General features: G+C 49.1%; 1 protein-coding gene across 1 annotated transcript in view; it reads left to right on the forward strand.

Moving 5' to 3' along the window:
* Window positions 1-14,067: 14,067 nt before the first annotated feature.
* The window catches only part of THRAP3 (thyroid hormone receptor associated protein 3), a 90,978-nt gene continuing 77,718 nt past the window's right edge, over window positions 14,068-27,327 (forward strand). The window contains exons 1-2 of the mRNA XM_030823434.1: window positions 14,068-14,170; window positions 14,502-14,604. The gene's annotated coding sequence lies outside the window, so the exon portion shown is untranslated. The remainder of the gene's footprint in view (window positions 14,171-14,501; window positions 14,605-27,327) is intronic.

Below are 27,327 nucleotides of genomic sequence, written 5' to 3' on the forward strand. Positions count from 1 at the left end.
CAGCCTCCCAAAGTGCTAGGATTAATTAAAGGCATGAGCCACCGCACCAGGCCTCTTCTTTTTTTTTTTTTTTTCTGTCTTTGAGACAGGGTCTCACTCTGTCACCCAAGTTGGAGCGCAGTGGCACCATCATGGCTCACTGCAGCCTCAACCTTCTGGGCTCAAGGGTCCTCCTGTCTCAGCCTCCTGAGTAGCTGGGAATACAGACACACACCACCATGCCTGGTTAATTATTTTTAATTTTTTCCTGTAGAGACAGGATCTCACTGTATTACTCCAACTGGTCTTGAACTCCTGGACTCAAGTGATCCTCCTGCCTCAGCCTCCCAAAGTGTTGGGATTACAGGTTCGAGCCAGGACAGCAATTTCTTATGCAAATGTGGTGCTCACAGGAAGGGTCTGATCCCACAACCCGGGAAAGAGGAGCCAGCAGGGAAGGAGGGACGAACACAGAAGTTCTAGGACAGACTCAGCCTTTAGGGGCCTGGAGTGTGGCTCCTCTGAGGCAGCAGGGCCCTGGGGGCCAGGGAGGGCTTCGGAAGAACTGGCCCAGGCTTCAGGGAGGTAGCCTCCAGGTCTGATTTCCTGGTTTCCAGCTGGAGATTGAGGAATGTCCGGTCTGTTCCAGGCCCTGACTGAGCCTGAAGAGAGCGGAGGTGGAGGCAGAAGCCATCCCCTCTGGAGATCCCTCCCTTTCCCCAGCTCTGCCCTTTCCCCAGTAGGGCCAGACTAGCCAGGGCCAGAGGAAGACAGCAAAATGCCCTTCCCTCCTCCTCTCTTCATCCCAGTCGCCAACGCTCCTGAACTCCAGCTCTGTTACAACACCCCCGCCCCTCAACACACACACAATCCTTCTTTAACAGGACTCCCCAGCTCCACTGTGTGTGCCCGTGGGCCCTCTCAAGGGAACATTCAGTCCAACGCGAAGCCTGTGCCCTGCTTCCCAATGAATGGCGATCTCGCTCCCCCTTGTGGTTACATGAGCACACTGGCAAGGCAGTTGAGGTTGGAACTGCCGGGCCCACCATGGACCAGACCACAGGCCTATGGCTGATGTCCTGGCTGCAGGAAATGTGTGCTCTACTCTAGGCGTGGCCAGTGACTCACTCTATAACTGGACAACCCTCCTGACCTCTGTGAGCTTCAATTTCCTCATCTGCAAATTAGGGCTAGTGATATGGATAAGGTATTCCTTGAACTAACACACAGAATAAGAGTCTTAGTTGCAAGGTCCCCTTCCCACCACGAGGGGCCATGATATCCTGAGGTAGCTCAACATCATCTCCTGTGTACTGCCAGTCCCTTCCCCAAACCACTCCACTTTGGGACAGCCGTATTAGACATGTCCCAATGTGGCCAGAACACTGAGCTCTAATTGACCAACAGGGCATGGAGTGCAATGGCGTGATCATGGCTCACTGCAGCCTGGACCCCTCGGGCTTAAGTGGTTCTCCCACCTCAGCTTCCTAAGTAGCTGGGACCACAGGTGCCCACCACCATGCCTGGCTAATTTTTAATTTTTTTGTGGAAACAGATCTCACTTGTTGTCCAGGTTGGTCTTGAACTCCTGGCCTTAAATGATCCTCCTGCCTCCGCCTCCCAAAGTGCTAGGATTACAGATGTGAGCCACCGCACTTGGCTGGTAAGGACATGGCCTTTGCCTTCGGTGCATTCAGCCTAGAAGTGGAAGAATACATAAAAATAGAATATAAGGCTGGCGCGGTGGCTCACACCTGTAATCCTAGCCCTTTGGGAGGCCAAGGTGGGCGGATCACCTGAGGTCAGGAGTTTGAGACTAGCCTCAACATGGAGAAACCCCGTCTCTACTAAAAATACAAAAAAATTAGCCGGGTGTGGTGGTGCATGCCTGTAATCCCAGCTACTCGGGAGGCTGAGGCAGGAGAATTGCTTGAACTTGGGAGGCGAAGGTTGTGGTGAACTGAGATCGCGCCATTACACTCCAGCCTGGGCAACAAGAGTGAAACTCCGTCTCAAAAAAAAAAAAAAAAAAAAAAAATAGAATACAGTGTGAGGTCAGCGACAGAATTAAGCACACAGTGCTTTGGGAATATAAAGGATAATTTTTTTTTTTTTTTGCACATGGGAAGACCAGGAATAGAAATGGGGGATGGGAATGAAAGAAAATAAATGAGAGAGGGACTTTGTATGGATCAATGATAATAACTCAATCCTCTATTTGACAAAGAAGAAGGAGAAGGAAGAGGAAGAAAAAGAAAGTGGGATAAAGGATCAGAAAGGGAGGAAAATAGAAAAAATTAGAGTATGACTCCAGGGTAGACCTGTTTTGTTGTTGCTGGGTTGGTTGGTTGGTTGGTTGGTTGGTTTGTTGTATTTTTCATATGTTTCGTCATGTTGGCCAAGCTGGTCTCGAACTCCTAGCCTCAAGTGATCAACCCGCCTCGGCCTCCCAGAGTGCTGGGACTACAGGCGTGAGCCACCACTCCAGCCCCCACAGTGCATCTGGCCTCCGTGGTAGACCTCCGAGACGGGGCGGCCTGAACTTCCCAGGCTCAAATGATCTGCCATCTTAGCCCCCGAAGTAGCTGGGCCTACAGGCATATGCCACCATACCCGGCTAATATTTGTATATTTTTGTAGAGACGGGGGTTTCACCCTGTTGCCCAGGCTGGTCTCGAACTCCTGGACTCAAGTGATCTGCCTACCTCGGCCTCCCAAAGTGCTGGGATTACAAGCGTGAGACACTGCACCCAGCCTAGTTTTTTTTTTTTTTTTTTTTTTTTTTTTTGAGACGGACTTTCATGATGTCACCCAGGCTGGAGTGCAATGGCGTGATCTCAGCTCACTGCAACCTCCGCCTCCCCTGTTCAAGTGATTCTCCTACCTCAGTCTCCCGAATAGTTAGGATTACAGGTGACCACCATCATACCCAGCTAATTTTTGTATTTTTAGTAGAGACAGGGTTTTGCCATGTTGGTCAGGCTGGTCTCGAACTCCTGACCTCAGGTGACCCGCCCACCTAGACCTCCCAAAGTGCTGGGATTACTGGCGTGAACCACCACACCTAGCAACAGCTGAGCTTTAATACTATATATGTAAGCTTCACATTAGCACAGATTGGCCAGGCACAGTGGCTGATGCCTGTAATCCCAGCACTTTGGGAGGCCCAAGCAGGCTGATTTCTGGAGGCCAGGAGTTCAAGACCAGCCTGGCCAACATGGCAAAACCCTGTCTCTACTAAAAAAACAAAAAGTTAGCCAGGCATGGTGGTGCAGGCCTGTAATCCCAGCTACTCGGGAGGCTGAGGCAGGAGAATCTCTTGGACCTGGGAGGCAGAGGTTGCAGTGAGCTGAGATAGCGCCACTGCACTCCAGCCTGGGACACAGAGAGAGACTCTGTCTCAAAAAAAAAAAAAAAAAATTAGCACAGATTTATTACTGTTGTCCCACTGTATTCTCAGGGGATTGGTCCCAGGACCCTAGGGATATCAAAATCCTTGGATGCTCAAGTCTCTGATAGAAAATTGATTAATATGCCAGGTGTGGTGGCTCACGCCTGTAATCCCAGCACTTTGGGAGGCCAAGGCAGGCGGATCACCTGAGGTCAGGAGTTCGAGACCAGCCTGACCAACATGGTGAAACCTTGTCTCTACTAAAAATACAAAAATTAGCTGGGCGTGGTGGCATGCACCTGTAATCCCAGCTATGCAGGAGGCTGAGGCAGGAGAATGTCTTGAACTGGGGAGGTGGAGATTGCAGTGAGCCGAGATCGCACCACTGCCCTTCAGCCTGGGTGACAGAGCGAGACTCTGTCTCAAAAAAAAAAAAAAAAAAAGAATTGCTTCATATTTGCATATAATCTATGTATATCCTCCTGTACACTTTGTCATCTCTAGATTACTTATAATACCTAATACAATGTAAATGCCATGTAAATAGTGTATTATTTTTAAAATTTGTATTATTTTAATTGTTGTATTGTTATATTTTATTCAGTTTTTCCCCCCAGTTTTTTTTTTTTTTTTTTTTTGAGGTGGAGTCTCACTCTGTTGCCCAGACTGGAGTGCAGTGGCATGATCTCGGCTCACTGCAACCTCTGTCTCCAGGGTTCAAGCGTTTCTCCTGCCCCAGCCTCCTGAGTAGCTGGGACTACTGGTGTGTGCCACCACTCCCGGCTAATTTTTGTATTTTTAGTAGAGACTGGATTTCCACCGTGTTGGCCAGGCTGGTTACAAACTCCTGACCTCAAGTGATCCACCTGCCTCGGCCACCCAAAGTGTTGGGATTACAGGTGCGAGCCACCGCACGCGGCTAGATGCTGGTATTCCTCAGGGTTGGTCATTTGCCCTTCTTACTCACAATTCTGAAATTAATCACATCAATTTTGAGGACTTAAATTACTGCCTTGGTGAGAGGCTATATGGTGTGGTTAAGAGCATAGATCCGGAGCTGGACTACTGGAGTTGGAACCTTGGCTCTGGCACTTAGCAATTGTGTAACTTTGATTACTGTACACAACTGTTTTTTGGTCTTGTTGTCCAACGCACTGCCTGGGGTTACAGGCATTAGCCACTGCACCCGACCTCCACACAACCTTTTGTTCCCTCATCTGTCAAATGGCAACGGTAAAGGCACATACCTCATAGGGTTGTTGCGGGGAATCAATAAGTCAATATATATAAAGATCCAACAATCCAAAGTAAGTTCTCAATAAGTGGTAAATAGCATTCATTGCCTTTTTTTTTTTTTTTTTGAGATGGAGTTTCACTCTTCTTACCCAGGCTGGAGTGCAATGGCATGGTCTTGGCTCACTGCAACCGCCTCCTCCGGGGTTCAAGCAATTCTCCTGTCTCAGCCTCTCAGGTAGCTGGGATTACAGGCATGTGCTACCACACCTGGCTAATTTTTGTATTTTTAGTAGAGACGGGTTTCACCATGTTGGCCAGGCTGGTCTCGAACTCCTGACCCACCTGCCTTGGCCTCCCAAAGTGCTGGGATTACAGGCATGAGCCACCATGCCCGGCCTCGTTGTCATCTTTAAGCTGATGTCATCTTTAAGCTGATGTCATCTTAGGCTTTCAAATAAGAATCTATCCAGTCCAGGACAGGCATGGTGGCTCACGCCTGTAATCCCAGCACTTTGGGAGGCTGAGGTGGGGGGCGTGGATCACCTGAGGCCGGGAGTTTGAGACCAGCCTGGCCCACATGGTGAAATCCTGTCTCTACTAAAAATACAAAAAATTAGCCAGGTGTGATGGCGCATGCCTGTAATCCCAGATACTTTGGAGGCTGAAGCAGGAGAATCCTTGAACCCAGGAGGTAGAGGTTGCAGTGAGCCGAGATCACGCCATTGCACTCCAGCCTGGGCGACAAGAGCGAAACTCTGTCTCAAAAAAAAAAAAAAAAAAAAAAAAAAAAAGAACCTCTCAGGTCCAGACTTCGAATTTCCTGAGGTTGACAGCATATCGACTGGATGTCTTGCTAGTGTCACCAACTCAACAAGTCCAAAACTGACACCTCTGACATATCTGTGACTCCATCCCCAGTGCCCTCACCCTAACCCAGGCTGCTGTCATTTCTACCATCCTGAAAAGAGAAACAAGGTCTTCAATTTAGTCTCTGCACAGCAGCCACAAGCCTGTTCAGGACACTCCCCTACTGAAATTCCTCCCAGGCCTTCTCATTGCTCTCGGAATAAAAGGCACATTCTGTCTGGCGGCTTCCTGGAGCCTCCTCACCCTGTTGCTCTCTTCCTTTCTCCTCTGTATTCCCACCATCCTGGACTTGCACTTCCTCTCCCAGCCTCAGGGCCGTTGCACAAGCTGTTCCCTCTGCCTGGAACGCTCTCTCCTGCTGTCCCACTTTAGTTGGCTGATGACTGTTCAAACCTTAAATATCATGTTTTCCAGGAGGCCTTCTTTGACCTCAATGTTCTTTACCTACCCTAGCACAACAAACACCTCATTGTAACTGTTTATCTATTAAACGTGCCTCTGCCAAAATATGTGTCACAAGAGCAGGAACATTTGTCGTGTTCTCCACTGTGTCCTTCCTAGGCCGGTGCCTGGCATGCAGTAGGTGCTCTCTGTGTGCAATACATAGCTGATGGAGAGAAACGCAAGACGTGGGAGCCAGAATTATCGCAGGAGCTGGGGAGACTAACAGGGAAGACGCATTTTTCTGGTGCAGTGTGAGGCAGGCAGGGATGTTGTCAAACGTCCCGGAAGCTGGGCAGGAATCAGGCACTGAGGGCCTTGTATCCTGATAGGCTGGGATGCTTGTTCTTCCTCCTGTGGCATGGAAAACTACAGAAGGGTTTTCAGTCAGGAGGTAACACGACTGCAGGTGAAGCACCAGCCAGCCAGGGTATGGCGGCAGGTGGGCAAGATTGGAGACAGGGAGCCAGTTAAGAAGCCGTGGCAGTAAAAAGTGCCTGGAAAGAAACAGTGAGAACTGGGGGCTGAGCGCAGTGGCTCACACCTGTAATCCCAGCACTTTGGGAGGTTGAGCGAGAGCATCACTTGAGCCCAGGAGTTCGAGACCAGCCTGGCCAACATAACTAGTCCCTGTCTCTGCAGAAAAATCAGGAAATTAGCCTGGCATCGTGGCATGCACCTGTAGTCCCAACTACTTAGGAGGCTGAGGTGGGAGAATCACTTGAACCCAGGAGGTCGAGGCTGCAGTGAGCCAAGATCTTGCCACTGCACTCCAGCCTGGGGGACAGAGCAAGACCCTGTCTCAACAGAAAAAGGGGGGTGGGAAATGAGAGAAACACTCCACTTCCCCACTTAAAGCTACTGGAAAATAACCTGGAAGATATCTCTGGACAGTGCTGCTGGATTTCAAACATCAAAACACAGGTCCTTGTTATAAAGGAGGATTTCAGAAAACCAATGAATAATTTTTTAGTATGTCCCAAATATGGCATTGGACATATTTACATTAAATAATTATTTATTGTTTACCTGAAGTTCACCTTGAATTGGGCATTCTGTATTTTATCTGGCAACTATACCCACTGACTTTTCTCTCCTTCTTCTGCCTATACTGCTAGACCCTTCCCCAAATTTTACCTTAAATGCTCATTTGAATGATTTCTTTTCTTTTCTTTTTCTTTTTTTTTTTTTTTTTTTTATACGGAGTCTCGTTCTGTCGCCAGGCTGGAGTGCAGTAGCATGATTTTGACTCACTGCAACCTCCGCCTCCCAGATTCAAGCAATTCTCCTGGCTCAGCCTCTGGAGTAGCTGGGATTACAGGCGTGCACCACCACGCCCTTTTTTTTTGAGATGGAGTCTCATTCTGTCACCCAGGCTGGAGGGCAATGGCACAATCTCAGGTCACCGCACCCTCCACCTCCCAGGTTCAAGCGATCCTCCTGCCTCAGCCTCCTGAGTAGCTGAGATTACAGGCATGTGCCACCACGCCTGGCTGATTTTTGTATTTTTAGTAGAGACGGGGATTCACCATGTTGGCCAGGCTGGAGAATGGTTTATATTACTTTAAAAATCTCTCCACTTTGGGAGGCTAAGGCAGGCAGATCACTTGAGGTCAGGAGTTCGAGACCAGCCTGGCCCCTAAGGTGAAACCCCATCTCTAGTAGAAATACAAAAATTAGCCAGGCCTGGTGGCACACGCCTTTAATCCCAGCTACTCGGGAGGCTGAGGCAGGAGAATCACTTGAACCTGGGAGGCGGAGGTTGCAGTGAGCCAAGATCGCGCCATTGCACTCCAGCCTGGGTGATAGAGTGAGACTCCGTTAAAAAAAAAAAAAAAGGCCAGGTGTGGTGGCTCATGCCTGTAATCCCAGCACTTTGGGAGGCCAAGGCAGGCAGATCACCTGGGGTCAGTAGTTCGAGACCAGCCTGGCCAACATGGTGAAACCCTGTCTCTACTAAAAATACAAAAATTAGGCCAGGCGCGGTGGCTCACGCCTGTAATCCCAGCACGTTGGGAGGCCGAGGCAGGCAGATCACCTGAGGTCTGGAGTTCGAGACCAGCTTGACTAACATGGAGAAACCCCGTCTCTACTAAAAATACAAAATTAGCCAGGCATGGTGGTGCATGCCTGTAATCCCAGCTACTCCGGAGGCTGAGGCAGGAGAATGACTTGAACCTGGGAGGCGGAGGTTGCCGTGAGACAAGATCGCACCATTGCACTCCAGCCTGGGTGACAAAAGTGAAACTCCATCTCAAAAAAATAAAATAAAATAAAATAAAATAAAATAAAATAATTAGCCAGGTATGGTGGTGGGCGCCTGTAGTCCCAGCTACTCGGGAGGCCGAGGCAGGAGAATTGCTTGAAGGTGGGAGTCGGAGGTTGCAGTGAGCTGAGATTGCGCCATTGCACTCCAGCGTGGGAGACAAGAGCAAGACTCCGGCTCAAAAAAAAAAAAAAAAAAAGTCCCTCAATTTAATAATAATAATAATTATTATTTTTTTTTGAGACAGAGTCTTGCTCTATTGCCACGCTGGAATGCAGTGGCGTGATCTTGGCTCAATGCAACCTCCGGCTCCCTGGTTCAAGCAATTCTTCTGCCTCAGCCTCCAGAGTAACTGGGATTACAGGCACGCGCCACCACGACCAGCTAATTTTTGTATTTTTAGTAGAGAAGGGGTTTCACCACGTTCGTCAGGATGGTCTCGGTCTCCTGACCTCGTGATCCGCCAGCCTCGGACTCCCAAAGTGCTGGGATTACAGGCGTGAGCCACTGCTCCCCGGCATGCCCAGGTAATTTTTGTATTTTTTAGTAGAGACGGGGTTTCACCATGCTGGCCAGGCTGGTCTCGAACTCCTGACCCCAGGTGATCTGCCTGCCTCAGCCTCCCAAAGTGCTGGGATTACAACACTTTTTTTTTTTTTTTTTTTTTTTGAGGCAGAGTCTCACTCTGTTGCCTAGGCCAGAGTGCAGTGGCACGATCTTGGCCCACTGCAAACTGCACCTCCCGGGTTCAATCGATTCTCCTGCCTCAGCTTCCCAAGTAGCTGGGATTACAGGCGCCTGCCACCATGTCTGCTAATTTTTGTATTTTTAGTAGAGACTAAAACCAACATGGTTGGTCAGGCTGATATTGAACTCCTGACCTTGAGTGATCTGCCCACCTCAGCCTCCCAAAAGGAATGGAATCTTAAAAAAAAAAAAAATAGTGACGGGAACAGGATCTCACTATGTTGCCCAGGCTGGTCTTGAACTCCTGGCCTCAAGTGATCCTCCTGACTGAGCCTCTCAAACTGCTGGGATTACAGGTACGAGCCACCATGCCTGGCCAAAGGTCCCTCAACTTTCTATTTTAAAAATTGCTGCCAGACTTTTCTGCAATGTCACCTGCAGGGTTCCTGGCCTCACACAATGCCCACCCCTAAAACACAGCAGTCTAGGCCACCACGGTCTGCCAGGCGAGGTGTGTGGTGGGAACAGGACAGGCAGCTCTGGCCTCAGGCACAAAGGGCTGAGTCCTGGGTCCTGGGGACAGCACTGGCAATTGAATCTGGACACTGAGCACTGGGTCCTAACACAAGAAACCACTTCCTGGCTCAGGGCAGTGGTCTCTGGGTCCTAAAAACGAGGACCAGAGCAGAGACCACAGGTCCCTTATCTCTGGGCGGAGGGTGCTGGGCTAAGTGGCAGTCATGACTTGCTGCCCAGGGCAGGGCCGAGGGTAAGGAGATGCCCAGCCCCGAGTTGTTTTGTAACAGCTGCTGGACTGGGCTGGAGGGGAAATTTAAGGAGCCAGGGGGTGAGGTAAGGAGGAAGAGGTCAGTGGGCAGGGCAAGGCCACTTGGGCATGCTGGCTTGGTCCCAGGCCCTGGAGGGCGAGAGAAAGACAGTGGCTGGATCTCCAGGGCTCTCAGTGACAGACAGTGAGGCCCAGGAACTAGGGCAAGAAGAGTGGTGAGGACAGCAGGGAGTGTATGCTGCCCCCTACCCCCAACCCCCCTCTTTGTACCCTCCCCCTTTGTCAACCTCCTGGCTCCGCTCCCAGGCCGAGGCAGCTGGAGTGATTAGTGTGGGTGAAGGAGTACGAATGCCAAAGGCTTGTCTCATGTCTCAGAACACAGGGATCCAGCCAGAGTGGATGGCACGACTGCGTGAGAAATGGAGACCGAGAGATAAACAGAAATAAACAGGGACAACACCAAAGAGACAGAGGAGAGAAGCAGGGCGGGAGACAAAAGAAGAGACCAAAGGCCCCCACATAGAGCACGGGGGTTGTGAGGAGGGAGGGATCAGTAGCTACAGGGCAGGCTGACCTTTTCCTGTCTCTTCTCTGACCCCGTCCTGTCTGAGTTCCTCCCCGCTGTGTCCCTATCCCAGGTTTTCTCAACCTCAGCACTATTGACATTTGGGGCAGGATAATCTTGGATGGTGGGGGTGGATGGGTGGGGGGTGTTCTGTGCCCTGTAGGATGCTTAGCAGCCTCCTTGGCCCTTACCCACCAGATGCCATTGGCACTCCCCCAACTCCTCCGCTCTTGTGACAATCCAAACTGCCTCCAAACATTGCTGGATGTTTCCTGGGAAGGTATTGCTCCTGACTGAGAACCGTTCCCCAAGTAGGTTCATGTTCTTGAGAAGAGGCTACCCCAGGGTGTCTGGCTGGTTCTCCCTTCGGCCCACGTGCACAGGGCCCCCTGGCTCTAGCATGGCTTAAATTGCCCTAAGTCAGAAGCCGGGGAAACTAGGAGAGCCACTGAGACTGATGAGGAGTCTAGGTGCAGTAGTAACGAAGTCCCTGCCCTCATGGAGCTTCTGTTCTTATTCCACCCAAAAGGCATCCCAGGTGTGTTTTGGGATGTGCTAGGGGTGTTTCATGAGTGGATGTGCACTCTCGTCTCTAAGGGAGGAGGAAGAGATGGGCCCCCAAGTATGTCTGGACAAGATACAAGTAACAAGTACGCATTTTATTCCATGATGCTTAGATGTAAGAAATGTCCCATTTATCTGGGCACGTCGGCTCACACCTATAATCCCAGCACTTTGGGAGGCTGAAGCGGGCGGATCATGAGGTCAGGAGATTGAGACCATCCTGACTAACATGATGAAACCCCGTCTCTACTAAAAATACAAACAAATTAGCCGGGCATGGTGGCGGGCGCCTGTAGTCCCAGCTACTCGTGAAAATACAAACAAATTAGCCGGGCATGGTGGCGGGCGCCTGTAGTCCCAGCTACTCGTGAGGCTGAGGCAGGAGAATGGCGTGAACCCGAGAGGCGGTGCTTGCAGTGAGCTGAGATCGCACCACTGCACTCCAGCCTGGGCGACAGAACAAGACTCTGTCTCAAAAAAAAAAAAAAAAAAAAGAAATGTCCCATTTATTTAATTCTCTAAACCAGATGATCTGCTCCAAAACCCCCTGCCAGGCTGGCTGGTGAGAAATTCAATCACAGTCATGTTTTGGGAATCTCTACCCAGTGGTGTGCTGGTGAATGTTTACAAATGGCTTGGGGTGCATTAGGGAGGGACTTGATTTGTCACATTTGCCAATTTCCATGATGTAAACACTCCCACCATGGCCAATTTCAAGCTGCCAACATGATGTCAGTGCAGGTGGAGCAGGGAGGAGTGAGCAATGGCACACTGTCACACAGGGTATTCACCCGGCAGATGCCAACAACTTTAAAAGCATTGATAATAGTAAACTGGGCCAGGTGTGGTGGCTCATGCCTATAATCCCAGCACTTTGGGAGGCTAAGGTGGGCGGATCACTTGAGGTCAGGAGTTTGAGACCAGCCTGGCTAACACGGTGAAACCCTGCCTCTGCTAAAAATACAAAAATTAGGCCAGGTGCGGTGGCTCATGCCTGTAATCCCAGCACTGGGAGCCTGAGGTGGGTAGATCATCTGAGGTCAGGAGTTCAAGACCAGCTGGCTAACATGGCAAAACTCTGTCTCTACTAAAAATATAAAAATTAGCTGGGTGTGGTGGCACACGCCTGTAATCCCAGCTACTCACGAGGCTGAGGCAGAAGAATTGCTTGAACCTGGGAGACGGAGGTTGCAGTAAGCCCAGATTGCGCCACTGCACTCCATCCTGGGCCACAGAGTAAGACTCTGTCTCAAAAAAAAAAAAAAAAAAAATTAAAGGCCAGGCTTGGTGGCTCACGCCTGTAATCCCAGCACTTTGGGAGGCTGAGGCGGGTGGATCATGAGGTCAAGAGATCGACACCATCTTGGGCAACATGGTGAAACCCTGTCTCTACTGAAAATACAAAAATTAGCTGGGTGTGGTGGCGCGCACTTGTAGTCCCAGCTACTCGGGAGGCTGAGGCAGGAGAATTGCTTGAACCCAGGAGGCACAGGTTGCAGTGAGCTGAGATGGCACCACTGTACTCCAGCCTGGCAACAGAGCAAGACTCCGTCTCAAAAAAAAAGTAAAATGTAGGAAAGTAATTAGGACATGATGCACTTTGAGTGTTAGTGGCCTTGAATACGCTATATTAAATTTTAAGTTTATAATTAAATTTTTTCTTTTTTTAGATGGAGTCTTGTTCTGTTTCCCAGGCTGGAGTGCAGTGGTGCTGAGGCAGGAGAAAAGGGTCTAGAGGCAGGAAACCTAAGGCTGATTCACACTGACTTCCTAGAGCTAAATCAAATGGAAACACTTCAGCTATGACAGGAAATATCCTCTCCATTTACATAGGCGTACACCAAGTAACCAATGGAAACCTCTAGAGAGTATTTAAACCCCAGAAATTCTGTAATAGGGCTCTTGAGCCCCTCCGTCAGCCCGCCCCCACACTGTGGAGTGTCCTTTCATTTTCAATAAATCTCTGTTTTTGTTGCTTCATCCTTTCCTTGCTTTGTTTGTGTGTTTTGTCCAATTCTTTGTTCAAGACACCAAAAATCTGGACACCTTCAACTGGTAACAGTGCGATTTGGGCTCACTGCAATCCCTGCCTCCCAAGTTCAAGTGATTTTCCTGCCTCAACTTCCTGAGTAGCTGGGATTACAGGTGTCCGCCACCACGCCCAGCTGATTTTTTTTTTGTATTTTTAGTAGAGATAGGGTTTCACCATGTTGGCCAGGCTGGTCTCGAACTCCTGGCCTCAAGTGATCTGCACGCCTCAGCCTCCCAAAGTGCTGGGATTACAGGCATGAGCCACTGCACCCAGCCATAATTAAATTTTTTATATTGCCCTCACCCCTTTGAAGCCCTGAGTATAATTCCTGGGGAGTTATCCAGCCTTGAATATTTAGAGGAAGACTCGCTGGTCTTCAGTCAATTCTATCCTCTTGGATCGGCTCGGCTTAGCCATAGAGGCCTGTTGCTGTGACTCCCAAGACCACTTCGTGCTCCCACATCCGTCCCCTCCCCACAAACAGCAACTTTGCGCCTAGCAGAGGTCCTGGGAGATCTGAATGGGAGTGGTGCAAAGCTGCTATTATTCAAGAAAAGACAACAGCAGCAGCAAAGACACCCAGACCCCTGTTCGCTTTCTCTGGCTTGGGAAAACTCGTCAAGGCTTCCCGAGGGGTCCCGCTTCTGCCCCTCCCAAGCTGGGAGCCCTGTGCTGTGGAGTGACCCAGCATAGTAACCGGCTCCTGGAGCTGGGCCTTGGTAAACAAGAGCCATGGCTGGGGATGTCCTTTGGTGCCTGGCAACCTCTGCTTTTGGCCTGGCAATCCCAAAGCCTGTAACAACCGCAGTCCCCACCCCCAGGCAGGAAGGAGTAAACACCCACAGCAAGGAGACCAAAATGCAAATTACAACCTCAAGACGTTTCTCTGCTGCATTGACAGACCAGGGTGGTAGGAACAACCACCTGAGGCTCTGAACTAAACAAAAAGAAGAGTTCAGGCTAGGAAAGGAGAGATTCTGGCTAGACTTCAAGAAAGACTGAAGACTTTTTTTTTTTTTTTTGAGACAGTCTCACTCTGTCGCCCAGCTTGGAGTGCCGTGGCACGATCTTGGCTCACTGCAACCTCAGCCTCCCAGGTTCAAGCGATTATCCTGCCTCAGCCTCCTGCGTAGCTGGGACTACCGGCACCCACTACCATGCCCAGCTAATTTTTGTAATTTTAATAGAGACTGGGTTTCGCCATGTTGGCCAGGCTAGTCTTGAACTCCTGACCTCAGGTGAGCCACCCACCTCAGCCTACCAAAGTGCTGGGATTATAGGCATGAGCCACCGCAGTCGGCCAAGAAAGACTTCTTAGCCTACCTGGAGGGAGACTAAACACAGGCACTGTGAGGGTAAGTCGGCTCCCCTCCAGGCTGTCCATGTGAGCACACAAAGCTGACAGCCTCCCCGACGCTCACTGAGCGTCCTCTCATAGTTCCCACTGCCTCAGGATGAAGTCCTGTTAATGGCTGAGTACCTGGACCTTCCCTGTAAGGTAGGAGTTGTCATATGGATGAGAAAACTAAGCCTCAGAGAGGATAAGTCACTTGCCTGAAGGCACACAGCTAAAGCAGTAGTCAAGGGTGGGAATGTGAAGTCAGATCTGGCATCAAAATCTGTGTGCTCTTCTGGCTGTTTGACCTCACCTCTCATCTCCATCTCACCCCAATCTACCTTTTGCAGCCTCCCCCACCGCAATCTCCATCACCCCTCTGCCCCCCGGTGTAAAGAAGGTGGGGGAAGGAAAGCACGAATTTATTGATGAACTGCAAAACAACAGAATTATGTGAGTGATTACTGAATAAATCATAGTAATATTCTCTTTTTATTTTGTAGTTTTCTTTTTGGCATGTCCATGTAACCAAAATAATAATTTTTTTCTTTTTTGAGATGGAGTCTCGCTCTGTTACCCCAGGCTGGTATGCAGTGGCACGATCTCGCCTCACTGAAACCTCCACCTCCCGGTTTCAAGCAATTCTCCCGCCTCCGCCTCCTGAGTAGCTGGGACTACAGGCATGCACCACCATGCCCAGCTAATTTTTGTACTTTTTGTAGAGACGGGGTTTTGCCATGTTGGCCAGGCTGGTCTCGAACTCTTGACTGCAAATGATCTGCCCACCTTGGCCTCCCAAAATGCTGGGATTACAGATGTGAGCCACCAGGCCCAGCCTTTTTTTTTTTTTTTTCAGAGACAGTCTTGCTCTGTTGGCCAGGCTGGAGTGCAGTGATGGAATCATGGCTCACTGCAGCCTTGAACTCCTGGGCTCAAGTGATCCTCCCACGTCAGCCTCTCAAGTAGCTGGAACTACAGGCACACTGATACCACGCCTGGCTTATTTTAAAATTTTTTGTAGACACGGGATCTTGCTATATTGCCCAGGCTGGTCTCAAACTCCTGGTCTCAAGTGATCCTCCCACCTTGACCTGCCAAAGCACTGGGATTACTGGAGTGAGCCACTGCATCTGGCCCAACATAATCCTATTTTAAAGCTTAGTGTTACTGAACTTTTCCTCTCTAAGCAAGAAAAAGAGTTTCTCAAGCTTGGCACTACTGCTATTTTGAGCAGGATTATTCTTTGTTGTGAGGGATTTGTCTTGCGCATTGTAGGATGTCTAGCAGCATCCCTGGCCTCAATACCCAGTAGATGTCAGCAGTACTCCCCCATGCTCGGGGTTGTGACAACCACAAATGTCTCCAGACATTGCCAAATATCCTCTGGGGGATAGAATTGTCCCTGGTTAGGAAACACTGAATTAGACCAGATAATAAAGTGCCTGTTTCAACGAAGCAGGTCTTAGGAGTAAATAAAATGTGCCAGCAAGTAGCTTGGAGGAGATAGGTCAGTGAGGTCCAGGCTCTTGCTTCTGATGCAAGAGGGGCTGGGGAAGCGGCTTCTAAAATCTAAATCCTAGTCCTCAGCAGGGCCTGGATGGATCCTCTGAGGACTGACCTTTGACTTTCCTGGGCATAACTGGCTTTGCAGGGGCCCACCACTATCCAATTTAATTCTGATAGGAGTCAGTGACGTTACATTCACTGCCACCCCAAAGGGGACATCCCAACTGCAAGAGGAACTTGCTTGGAGTCAAGTGTGGAAAAAGAGTGGCAACAGTTAGTGGGTGCCACATCCTGCTTTTCCATAGGTGGAGGTGGAGAGGGAAGTGGGAGGGGCTGCAAGTATCTTCTAGAACAGTGCTACTCAGTGTGGTCCATACACTGCTTTTTGTCTGGTCCTCAGTGAATTGAGAGTGTTTAAAAACTTCTTAGCCGGGCGCGGTGGCTCACGCCTGTAATCCCAGCACTTTGGGAGGCCGAGGCGGGCGGATCACGAGGTCAGAAGATTGAGACCATCCCGGCTAACACAGTGAAATCCCGTCTGTACTAAAAACACAAAAAATTAGCCGGGCGTGGTGGCAGGCACCTGTAGTCCCAGCTGCTCGGGAGGCTGAGGCAGGAGAATCACTTGAACCTGGAAGGTGGAGCTTGCAGTGAGCCGAGATCGTGCCACTGCACTTCAGCTTGGGCGACAGAGCAAGACTCCATCTCAAAAAAAAAAAAAAAAAAGAAAAGAAAAAAATTATTTTAAAATTACAGGCTGGGCACGGCGGCTCACATCTGTAATCCTAGCACTTTGGGAGGCCGAGGCGGGCAGATTGCCTGAGGTCAGAAGTTCGAGACCTGTGTGGCCAACATGGTGAAACCCTGTCTCTACTAAAAACACAAAATAATTAACTGGACGTGATGTCGTGCGCCTGTAATCCCAGCTACTCAGGAGCTGAGGCAGGGAAATTGCTTGAACCAAGGAGGTGGAGGTTGCAGTGAGCCGAGATTGCTCCACTGCACTCCAGCCTGGGTGACAGAGTGAGACTCTGTCTCAAAAAATATATATATATGTACACATCATATATATAATTTTAAAGTGTCAGCTTTGGAAACAAAAAGATGGGAGCCTTTGGCAGTGGTTCCCAAATTTATCTGTGCATTGGAATCACCTGAATGAACTTCAAAATAATAGTGATGCCTGTGATCCATCCAGAGGCTGTGATTTGCTTAATTTGAGATGTGGTCTCAGTGTTGGAATTTTAAAAACATCTTGAGATGGGCCAGGTGTGGTGGTTCATGATGTAATCCTGGCACTCTGGGGGGTCGAGGAGGGAGAATTGCTTGAGCCCAGGAGTTCGAAACCAGCCTGGGCAACAAAGTGAGACCCTGTCTCTACAAAAAAAAAAAAAAAAAAATTAAAAAGCCGAGCATAGTGGTATGCTCCTGTAATCCCAACACGTTGGGAGGCCAAAGCAGGAGGATCACTTGAGCCCAGGATTGAGCCCAGGAGTTCGAGACCAGCCTGGGAAGCATAGAGAGACTCTGTCTCTATCAAAAAAAAACAAAAAACAAAAAACAAAACATTAACTGTGCCTGGTGGCATGTGCCTGTGTTCCCAGCTACCAGGGAGGCTGAGGTGGGAAGATTGCTTGAACCTAAGAGGTCGAGGCTGCAGTCAGTTGTGATCACACCACTGTACTCCAGCCTGGGAGACAGAGTGAGACTATGTCTCAAAAAGAAAAAAAAAATCAAAAAATTAGCAGAGCTTTGTGGTGCATGCCTATAGTCCCAGCTACTTGGGAGGCTAAGGTGGGAGGATCACTTGGGCCCAGGAAGTGGCGGCTGCAGTGAGCCATGTTCGTACCACTTCATTAAGGCTGAGGCAACAGAGCCAGACCCTGTCTCAAAACAAACAACAAAAATGCAGACATCCTGAGATTACTCCAATATCCAAACAAGCTTGGTAACCACTAGACTAGGGTATTCCTGGGGGTGGATACTCACTGACTGGTGAGGGAGTAACCATTTTCTGTTCAAGCTCAGCAATGAGGGGCCACCTCTTGCCAATGATCAATAGCAAACAAGCCGCTGTTCCCCTGACTAGAGTGTTTGGTTTGCTTTTGGAAAGCAGAGATGGAGGGGACGCCCCCTTGGTCAGTCTGAGCAATAGCAAAGGTAACTGCTCCTCTCTTCCATAGGTGGCCCTTCAAGCGTAGAGGGTCAGACAATGCTGCTGGTTCCAGTCTCTACTGATTTTCCTTTCCAGCTTCCTTTCTGTCCTGAGAGCCTCTTGTACACACGAGATAGCTCTAACAGCTGCTCTCTTAGTCATGACTTCCGTGTAGAAGAAACCCAACCCAAACCAACTCATTTATTGGCTCATGGCATGGAAAAGTCCATAGGTGCTGCTAATGTCAGGCATGGCTGAATCCAAGAGCTTAACTGGTATAGCCGGGATTATGTCTTTCTCAGCTCATGCTCTGCTCTCCAGCTGTGTTGGCTTCATTCTCAGGATGGCTCCCTCTAAATGGTGGCAGAGATGACCATTAACAAGTCCAAGTTGGTGCTTTTCCAGTTTAGCAATGCCAGGAGAAAGAGAGGGCCCTTTCCTCAGTGGTGCAGCCAAGGTCTCAGGCTGATGCTCATTCCATCTGCTATCCCAGTTTAAGCCATCTGCCAATCACTGGGGGCCAAGGAAATGAAATGTACTGATCAGCCAATCACCTGCTCACCTTGAAGTGAGAGTGGGGAAGGGATAGCTTTTCTTTTTCTTTTTCTTTTCTTTCTTTTTTCTTTTTTTTGAGACTGAGTCTCGCTCTGTCGCCCAGGCTGAAGTGCAGTGGCGCGATCTCGGCTCAATGCAACCTCCGCCTCCTGAGTTCGAGTGATTCTCCTGCCTCAGCCTCCCGAGTAGCTGGGATTACAGGTGCATGCCACCATGCTCGGCTAATTTTTGTGTTTTTAGCAGAGATGGGGCTCACCATGTTGGCCACACTGGTCTCGAATTCCTGGCCTCAAGTGATCCGCCAACCTTGGCCTCCCAAAGTGCTGGGATTACAAGCGTGAGCCACCACACCCAGCAGGGATAACTTTACAACGGATTATCAGAGTGCTGCTACCAGAGGAAGAGGACTGGAAGGTGCTGAACAGGCAGAGCAACAGATGCCACTCTGCTCCTAGGTCAGCAGAGGGATGCCATGTGCAGAAATTACAACAATGCAAGGCAGAATCTGACAAATGCAATCGGTGTTGGGTTACTCCTAAAAGAAGCAGATTGTGAACTGATGAGATAGGCCTTTGATAGGTGGGGCTGCTGGGGAGGAAGGGCATGAGCGGGCATGAGGAAGCAGGAAGTCCAGAGTATGGTCAAGACGAGAACACATGACTGGAACATTGTGTATGAAGAAGCCAAGGCTGGTACGACATGGAGGCCAGATACTAGAGGTTTAGAGCTTGTCCTTCAATCTGATGGCAATGGAGGGCCTTGGAAGGTGATGGTGAAGCTGGTGAGATCATCAGAGATTATACCATGCAGGGCCTTGTAGACTACACTGAGGGTTTAGGGTTTGATGCTGAGGGCACTGGAGACAGGGGTTGATAGGATCAGAGTTGTACTTCAGGAACAACTCTCTGACTAGCTTTTGTAGGAGGCCTCTCTGCTTGGATGGAGAGAGGCAGCAAACAAGGAGGCCTGGGAGATCTCATCGGAGCCAACACCTCAGATTCCTTACTTCGGCCCGGGCACTGTTCTAAGACATGTTCTGTTCTTTGAGACAGGTAAAGGCCTAAAACAGGATGGTAGAAGATTCAGTAGATGTTCTGGGGGCAGAATACAGTGGATGTTGTGACTGATGCAATATGGTGGATAAGATAGAAGGAGGAAGCCAAGATTCCTCTGAGATTTTGAAGCTGGGCGATCAGAAAGACAGAACTGCTGGCCGGACGCGGTGGCTCACGTCTGTAATCCCAGCACTTTGGGAGGCCGAGGTGGCTGGATTGCCTGAGGTCAGGAGTTTGAGACCAGCCTGGCCAACATAGTGAAACCCTGTCTCTACTGAAAATACAAAAAATTAGCCAGGCGTGGTGGCGGGTGCCTATAATCCCAGCTACTCAGGAGGCTGAGGCAGGAGAATCGCTTGAACCCAGAATGCAGAAGTTGCAGTGAGCGGAGATTGCACCATTGCACTCCAGCCTGGGCAACAAGAGCCAAACTCTGTGAAAGAAAAGAAAGAGAGAGAGAGAGAAGGAAGGAAGGAAGGAAGGAAGGAAGGAAGGAAGGAAGGAAAAGAAAGAAAGAAAGAGAAAGAGAAAGAAGGAAGGAAGGAAAGAAAGAAAGAGAAACAGGAAAGAACTAAGGAAAGTCCATACATACACACCTACTGCTGTCAATTCCGTGTGTAGCCAACTGCTGGGTTCTAGGAAGACAAAGAACAAACTAGTTGTTGCCTTTCAGGAGTTGGCTCTCTGTAGGTGGCACAGATGGGTGATTTCAACACATTGTGATGAATGTGGTGAGACCTGTATAAGCAGCATGGGCTAGGGAGGTAGTACCTAGCTGCTCAAGCCAGAAAGCTGGGGGTCAACCTTGACTCCTTCTGCCCTTTCTCAGCCAGCCAATCACCAAGACCAGTAGATATGATCTCCTAAATGTCCTCTCTCTTTTGAATCTTCCCACTTTTCTTCATCCCCACCGAGAATACCCTAGACCATGCCATTGTCCCGTCTCATCTGGAATACTGTGATATAACTTCCTCACTGCTCTCCCCACTTTCACTCTGGTTTGCCCTAATCCGTTCTCACATTGTACCATAGTAATCCTTTAAAAAAGGAAATGTGGGCCAGGCTCAGTGGCTCACGCCTGTAATCCCAGCACTTTGGGAGGCCAAGGTGGGTGGATCACCTGAGGTCAAGAGTTCAAGACCAGACTGACCAACATGGTGAAACTCCGTCTCTACTGAAAATACAAAAAAATTAGCCAGGTGTGGTGGCACATGCCTGTAACCCCAGCTACTCGGGGGGTTGAGGCAGGAGAATCACTTGAACCCGGGAGGTGGAGATTGCAATGAGCCGAGATCACGCCACTGCACTCCAGCCTGGGCAACAAGAGCAAAACTCCATCTCAAAAAAAAAAAAAAAAGTAAAATAAAAATAAAAAAGGAAATGAGAATCACGTCCCTCCCCTGCTTATAAACCTTTCAATGGCCTGGGTGCGGTGGCTCACGCCTGTAATCCCAGCACTTTGGGAAGCCGAGGTGGGTGGATCACGAAGTCAGGAGATGGGGACCATCCTGGCCAACATGATGAAACCTTGTCTCTACTAAAAATACACAAAAATTAGCCGGGCGTGGTGGCGGGCGCCTGTAATCCCAGCTACTTGGGAGGCTGAGGCAGGAGACTGGCATGAACCCGGGAGGCAGTGCTTGCAGTGAGCCGAGATCTGGCCACTGCACTCCAGCCTGGGCGACAGAGTGAGACTCTGTCTCAAAACAAACAAACAAACAGTCTTTCAATGGTTTCCCATTGGTCTCAGAATAAAATACAATCTCCTCAACCTGGACTGTCAGACCCAGTGGGATCCGGCTCCTTAGGACCTTACCGACCTTATTGTGCTTCTCCTCCTCTTATACTCCAGAGTCAACGGCAGGCCTGACAACATTTAGGATGTGCCACGTTCCTTCAGGCCACAGTGCTTTTCCCTGTGTTGTTCCTTCTGTCTGGAATGCTCTTCCCCAATTCTTGGCCTGGCTAACTATATCATTCATGGGTCATTCCCTTAGGGAAGCATCTCCTAAACTTCTAGCCTCGAACAGGACTTCCTGATTCTACACCAAGTCAGCAAGCCTTTTCTATAAGGGGTGAATCGTACATGTTGTAGGCTTTGCAGACACAGAGTCTCTGTTGCAACCACTCTACTCTGCAGTCAGAGCAGCCATAGGCAATAACATGATGCATTTATGGATGCTGAACTTTGAATTTCGTATACTTTTTGCACGTCACAAAAAGAAAATTTTCTTTTTTTTTTTGAGACGGAGTTTTGCTCTTGTTGCCCAGGCTGGAGTGCAATGGCGCGATCTTGGCTCAACGCAACCTCCGCCTCCCGGGTTCAAGCGATTCTCCTGTCTCAGCCTCCCGAGTAGCTGGGATTACAGGTGTGTGCCACCACGCCCGGCTAATTTTGTATTTGTAGTAGAGACAGGGTTTCTCCACGTTGGTCAGACTGGTCTCAAACTCCCAACCTCAGGTGATCCTCCTGCCTCAGCCTCCCAAAGTGCTGGGATTACAGGCATAAGCCACTGCACCCGGCCGATAAAATTTTCTTTTTTTTTTCCCAACCATTAAAAAATGTAAAAATAGGCTGGGCACAGTGGCTCACACCTGAAATCCTAGCACTTTGGAAGGCCTAAGCAGGAGGATTGCTTTAGCCCAGGAGTTTGAGACCAGCCTTGGCAATAGAGTGAGACCGTGTCTCTACAAAAAATTAAAAAGAAAAAAACGGCCGGGCGCCGTGGCTCATGCCCATAATCCCAACGTTTTGAAAGGCTGAGGTGGGTGGATCACCTGAGGTCAAGACCAGCCTGGCCAACATGGTGAAACCCCTTCTGTACTAAAAATACAAAAAATTAGCTGGGTGTGGTGGCGTGCAATCCCAGTTACTCAGGAGGCAGAGGCAGGAGAATCGCTAGAACTGGTACCCGAAGGTTGCAGTGAGTGGAGATCGCGCCACTGCACTCCAACCTGGGTGAAAGAGCGAGTCTATGTCTCAAAAAAAAAAAAAAAATGCCGGGTGTGATGGCTCACACCTGTAATCCTAGTACTTTGGGAGGCCGAGGCAGGTGGATTACAAAGTCAGGAGTTCAAGACCAGCCTGGCCAAAAAAATAAAAATAGCTGAGCATGGTGGTGCATGCCTGTGGTCCCAGCTACTTTGCTGGGGCTGAGGTGGGAGGAACACTTGAGCCCAGGAGGTCAAGGCTGCAGTGAGCTGTGATCATGCCACTGCACTCCAGTCTGGGGGACAGAGCCAGACTCTGTCTCAAAAATAAATAAGTAAATAAAAATGTAAAAATAATCCTAGTTTCTGGCCATATGAAAGCGGGAGATGGGCCAAAATTGGCCCATAGGTTGTAGTTTGCTGACCTCTATTCTGTGTTATCATAGCATATACCATATATTCTTCCTGCATTGCACTCATCCATTAGTAATTAATTATGCATGTGATAGACTTCTTTTTTTTTTTTTTTTTTTTTTTTTAAGATGGAGTCTGGCTCTGTCGCCCAGGCTGGAGTGCAGTGGCGCAATCTCGGCTCACTGCAAGCTCCGCCTCCCGGGTTCACGCCATTCTCCTGCCTCAGCCTCCCCAGTAGCTGGGACTACAGGAGCTCGCCACTACGCCCGGCTAATTTTTTGTATTTTTAGTAGAGACGGGGTTTCACCATGTTAGCCAGGATGGTCTCGATCTCCTGACCTCGTGATCCGCTATCTCCCCAGTTGGAGGTAAGCTCTGTGAGGGAAGGGACCACATCTGTTTTGTTTACTCTTTTTTTCCTGAGCATCACAGTACAGGGCTTGACCCATGGTATGTGCCCACCAAATGAATGAAGTGATACAGTTTTCTCTGCTTTGAGAGGAACTCAAAGCTTCACGGAGAATGCGGACATACAAACAATTAACTACACACTTAACTAGGTAATGCTGTATTGGAGGGAAGAAGAGTTCGGTTTCTGGCAGGGTAAATTTGAGAGACCAGTGGGAAATCAGGGTATGGTGGCTCCTATATATCTGGAACTAAGTGAGTTGACTCTAAGATGTAGATAAGGGAATAAGATGCTTAAAAGAGAAGTAAAGCTACCTGAGTATGCCAGATCACTCAAGAGGAGAGGTCACTCAGGGAGAGAGGCTGAATGAGGACAGGAGAGGGCAGAGACCGGAACCTTGGGGTAAGTTTCTGGGCCAGGGAAGGGGCAGAGGTTGGTAGAGAGGTTAGAAAAGATCCAAGATAGATCTTGTTTTATTGTGCTTTGTAGATACGGCATTTTTTTTTTTTTTACATAAACTGTGAGTTTGTGGCAACCCTGTGTCAAGCAAGTCTATTGGCATCATTTTTCCAAAGGCATGTACTCACTTTGTGTCCCTGTCACATTTTGGTAATTCTCGCAATATTTCAAACTTTTTCATTATTATTATATCTGTTCTGGTGATCAGTGATATTCCTATCAATTAACATCAGTTATGTTACTATTGTAATTGTTTGGCAGTGCCACATACTGCACCCATATAAACGGTGAACTTAGTAAGTGTTGTGTGTGTACTGACTGCTCCACCAACTGGCCATTCCCTGTTTCTCTCCTTCTCCTCCAGTCTCCCTGCTCCCTGTTCCCTGAGACACAACAATATTGACATTAGGCCAATTAATAACCCTACAAAACCCTACAATGGCCTCTAAGTGTTCATGTCTCTCACTTTAAATCAAAAGCTAGAAATGATTAAGCTTAATGAGGAAGGGATGTCAAAAGCCTAGACAGGCAGAAAGCTAGGCCTATTGTGTCAGTTAGCCAAGGTGCGAATGCAAAGAAAAAGTTCTTGAAGGAAATTAGGACAGGCACATTACTGGCTCACTCCTGTAATCCCAGCACTTTGGGAGGCCGAAGTGGGTGGATCACTTGAGGTCAGGAGTTCGAGACCAGCCTGGCCAACATGGTGAAACCCTGTCTCTACTAAAAAAATATACAAAAATTAGCCAGGCGTGGTGGCAGGCGCCTATAGTCACAGCTACTCAGGAGGCTGAGGCAGGAGAATCGCTTGAAATCAGGAGGCAGGGCCTGCAGTGAGCAGAGATCGCGTCACTGCACTCCAGCCTGGGCAACACAGCCAGACTCTGTCTCAAAAAAAAAAAAAAAGCCAGGCGCGGTGGCTCACGCCTGTAATCCCAGCACTTTGGGAGGCCGAGGTGGGTGGATCACAAGGTCAGGAGATCGAGACCATCCTGGCTAACATGGTGAAACCCTGTCTCTACTAAAAAAAAATAAACAAAAATTAGCCAGGCATGGTGGCAGGCGCCTGTTGTCCCAACTACTTGGGAGGCTGAGGCAGGAGAATGGCATGAACCCGGGAGGCGGAGCTTGCAGTGAGCAGAGATTGTGCCACTGCACTCCAGCCTGGGCGACAGAGCCAGACTCTGTCTCAAAAAAAAGGGAAATTAAAAGTGCAACTCCAGGCCGGGCGTGGTGGCTCACGCCTGTAATCCCAGCATTTTGGGAGGCAGGGGCAGGTGGATCACAAGGTCAGGAGTTCAAGAGCAGCCTGGCCAAGATGGTGAAACCCTGTCTCTACCAAAAATACTAAAACTAGCCAAGTGCAGTGGCAGGCACCTGTTAATCCCAGCTACTTGGGAGGCTGAAGCAGAAGAATTGCTTGAACTCAGGAGGCGGAGGTGGCAGTAAGCTGAGATCACGCCACTGCACTCTAGCCTGGGCAACAGAGCAAGGCTCAATAAAAAAAAAAAAAAAAAAAAAAGTGCAACTCCAGGGCATAAATGAATTATAAGAAGGCAAAACAGCCTTATTGCTGGTATGGAGAAAGTTTTAGTGACCTAGAAAGAATATCAGGCCGGGCGCAGTGGCTCATGCCTGTAATCCCAGCACTTTGGGAGGCCGAGGCGGGCGGATCACGAGGTCAGGAGATCGAGACCACCCTGGCTAACATGGTGAAACCCCGTCTCTACTAAAAATACAAAAAATTAGCCGGGTGTGGTGGTGGGCGCCTGTAGTCCCAGCTACTCTGGAGGCTGAGGCAGGAGAATGGCGTGAACCCGGAAGGCGGAGTTTGCAGTGAGCCGAGATCACGCCACTGCACTCCAGCCTGGGCGACAGAGCGAGACTCTGTCTCAAAAAAAAAAAAAAAAAAAAGAAAGAAAGAAGATCAGATCAGTCATAGCATTCCCCTAAACAAAAGCCTAATCTAGAGCAAGGCTCCAACTCTTGTCAATTCTATGTATGAAGATTGAAAGAATTAAGGAAGTGGCAGAAAAAAAGTTTCAAGCTACCAGAGGTTGGTTCGTGAGGTTTAAGGAAAGATGCCATCTCCATTACATAAAAGTACTAGGTGAAACAGCAAGTGCTGATGTAGAAACTGAAGCAAATTTTGCAGGAGATCTAGCTAAAATAATTGATGAAGGTGGCTAAACTAAAGAACACATTTTCTTTTTCTTTCTTTTTTTTTTTTTTTTTTTTAGATGGGATCTCACTCTGTTGCCTAGGCTGGAGTGCAATGGAGCAATCTCAGCTCACTGTAACCTCTGCCTCCTAGGTTCAAGCAATTCTCCTGTCTCAGCTTCCTGAGAGGATGGGATTACAGTCGCCCGCCACCATGGCCCGCCAACTTTTTTTTTTATTTTTTTAAGTAGAGATAGGGTTTCACCACATTGGCGAGGTTGGTCTCGAACTCCTGACCTTTGGTGATCTGCCTGCCTTGGCCTCCCAAAGTGCTGGGATTACGGGCGCGAGCCACCGTGCCCGGCCTCTGACAGATTGTCAATGTAGATGAAATAGCCTTCCATTGGAAGCAGATGGCATCTAGGAGTTTCATAGCTAGAGAGCAGAAGTCAATGCCTGGCTTCAAGGCTTCAAAAGACAGACTGATTCTCTTTTTACAGGCTAATGCAGCTGGTGATTTTAAGTTGAAGCCAATGCTCATTTACCATTCTGAAAATCCTAGGGCCCTTAAACATTATGCTAGATCTAATCTGCCTATGCTCTACAAATGGAACAACAAAGCCTGGATGACAGAACTTTTTTCTTTTTTGGGATGGAGTCCCACCCTGTCACCCAGGCTGGAGTGCAATGGCGTGACCTTGGCTCACTGCAACCTCCACCTCCTGGGTTCAAGTGATTCTCCTGCCTCAGCCTCCTGAATAGCTGGGATTACAGGTGCCTGCCACCACACCTGGCTAATTTTTTGTATTTTTAGTAGAGACGAGATTTCGCCATGTTGCCCAGGCTGGTCTCAAACTCCTGACCTCAGGTGATCTGCCCGCCTCGGCCTCCCACAGTGCTGGAATTACAGGTGCGAGCCACCGTGCCCGGCTGACAGCACATTTTTTAACAGCATGGTCTCTTAATTTTTTTTTTTAGTCAGATTCTGGCACTGTCACCCAGGCTGGAGTGCAGTAGTTCACGTGATCTCTGCCCACTGCAACATCTGCCTCCCAGGTTCAAGCGATTCTCCTGCCTCAGCCTCCTGAGTAGCTGGGATTACAGGTGCCTGCCACCACGCCTGGTTAATTTCTGTATTTTTATTAATATTATTTATTTATTTATTTTGAGATGGGGTTTTGCTCTCTTGCCCAGGCTGGAGTGCAGTGGTGTGATCTCAGCTCACTGCAGCCTCTGCCTCCCTGGTTGAAGCGATTCTCCTGCCTCAGCCTCCTAAGCAGCTGGGATTACAGGTGCACACCACCACGCCCAGCTATTTTTTGTATTTTTGTAGACATGGGGTTTCACTGTGTTGGCCAGGCTGGTCTCAAAGTCCTGACCTCAAGTGATCTGCCCACCTCGGCCTCCCAAAATGTTGGGATTACAGGTGTGAGCCACTGTGCCCAGCCCTAATGTTATTTTTATGTCTGCTAACATGATGTCTGTTCTATAGCCCATGGATGAAAGAGTAATTTTGACTTTTAGTCTTATTTAAG

The sequence above is a fragment of the Nomascus leucogenys genome, chromosome 12 (assembly GCF_006542625.1).
Source record: "Nomascus leucogenys isolate Asia chromosome 12, Asia_NLE_v1, whole genome shotgun sequence".
Classification (NCBI taxonomy): Eukaryota; Metazoa; Chordata; class Mammalia; order Primates; family Hylobatidae; genus Nomascus; species Nomascus leucogenys.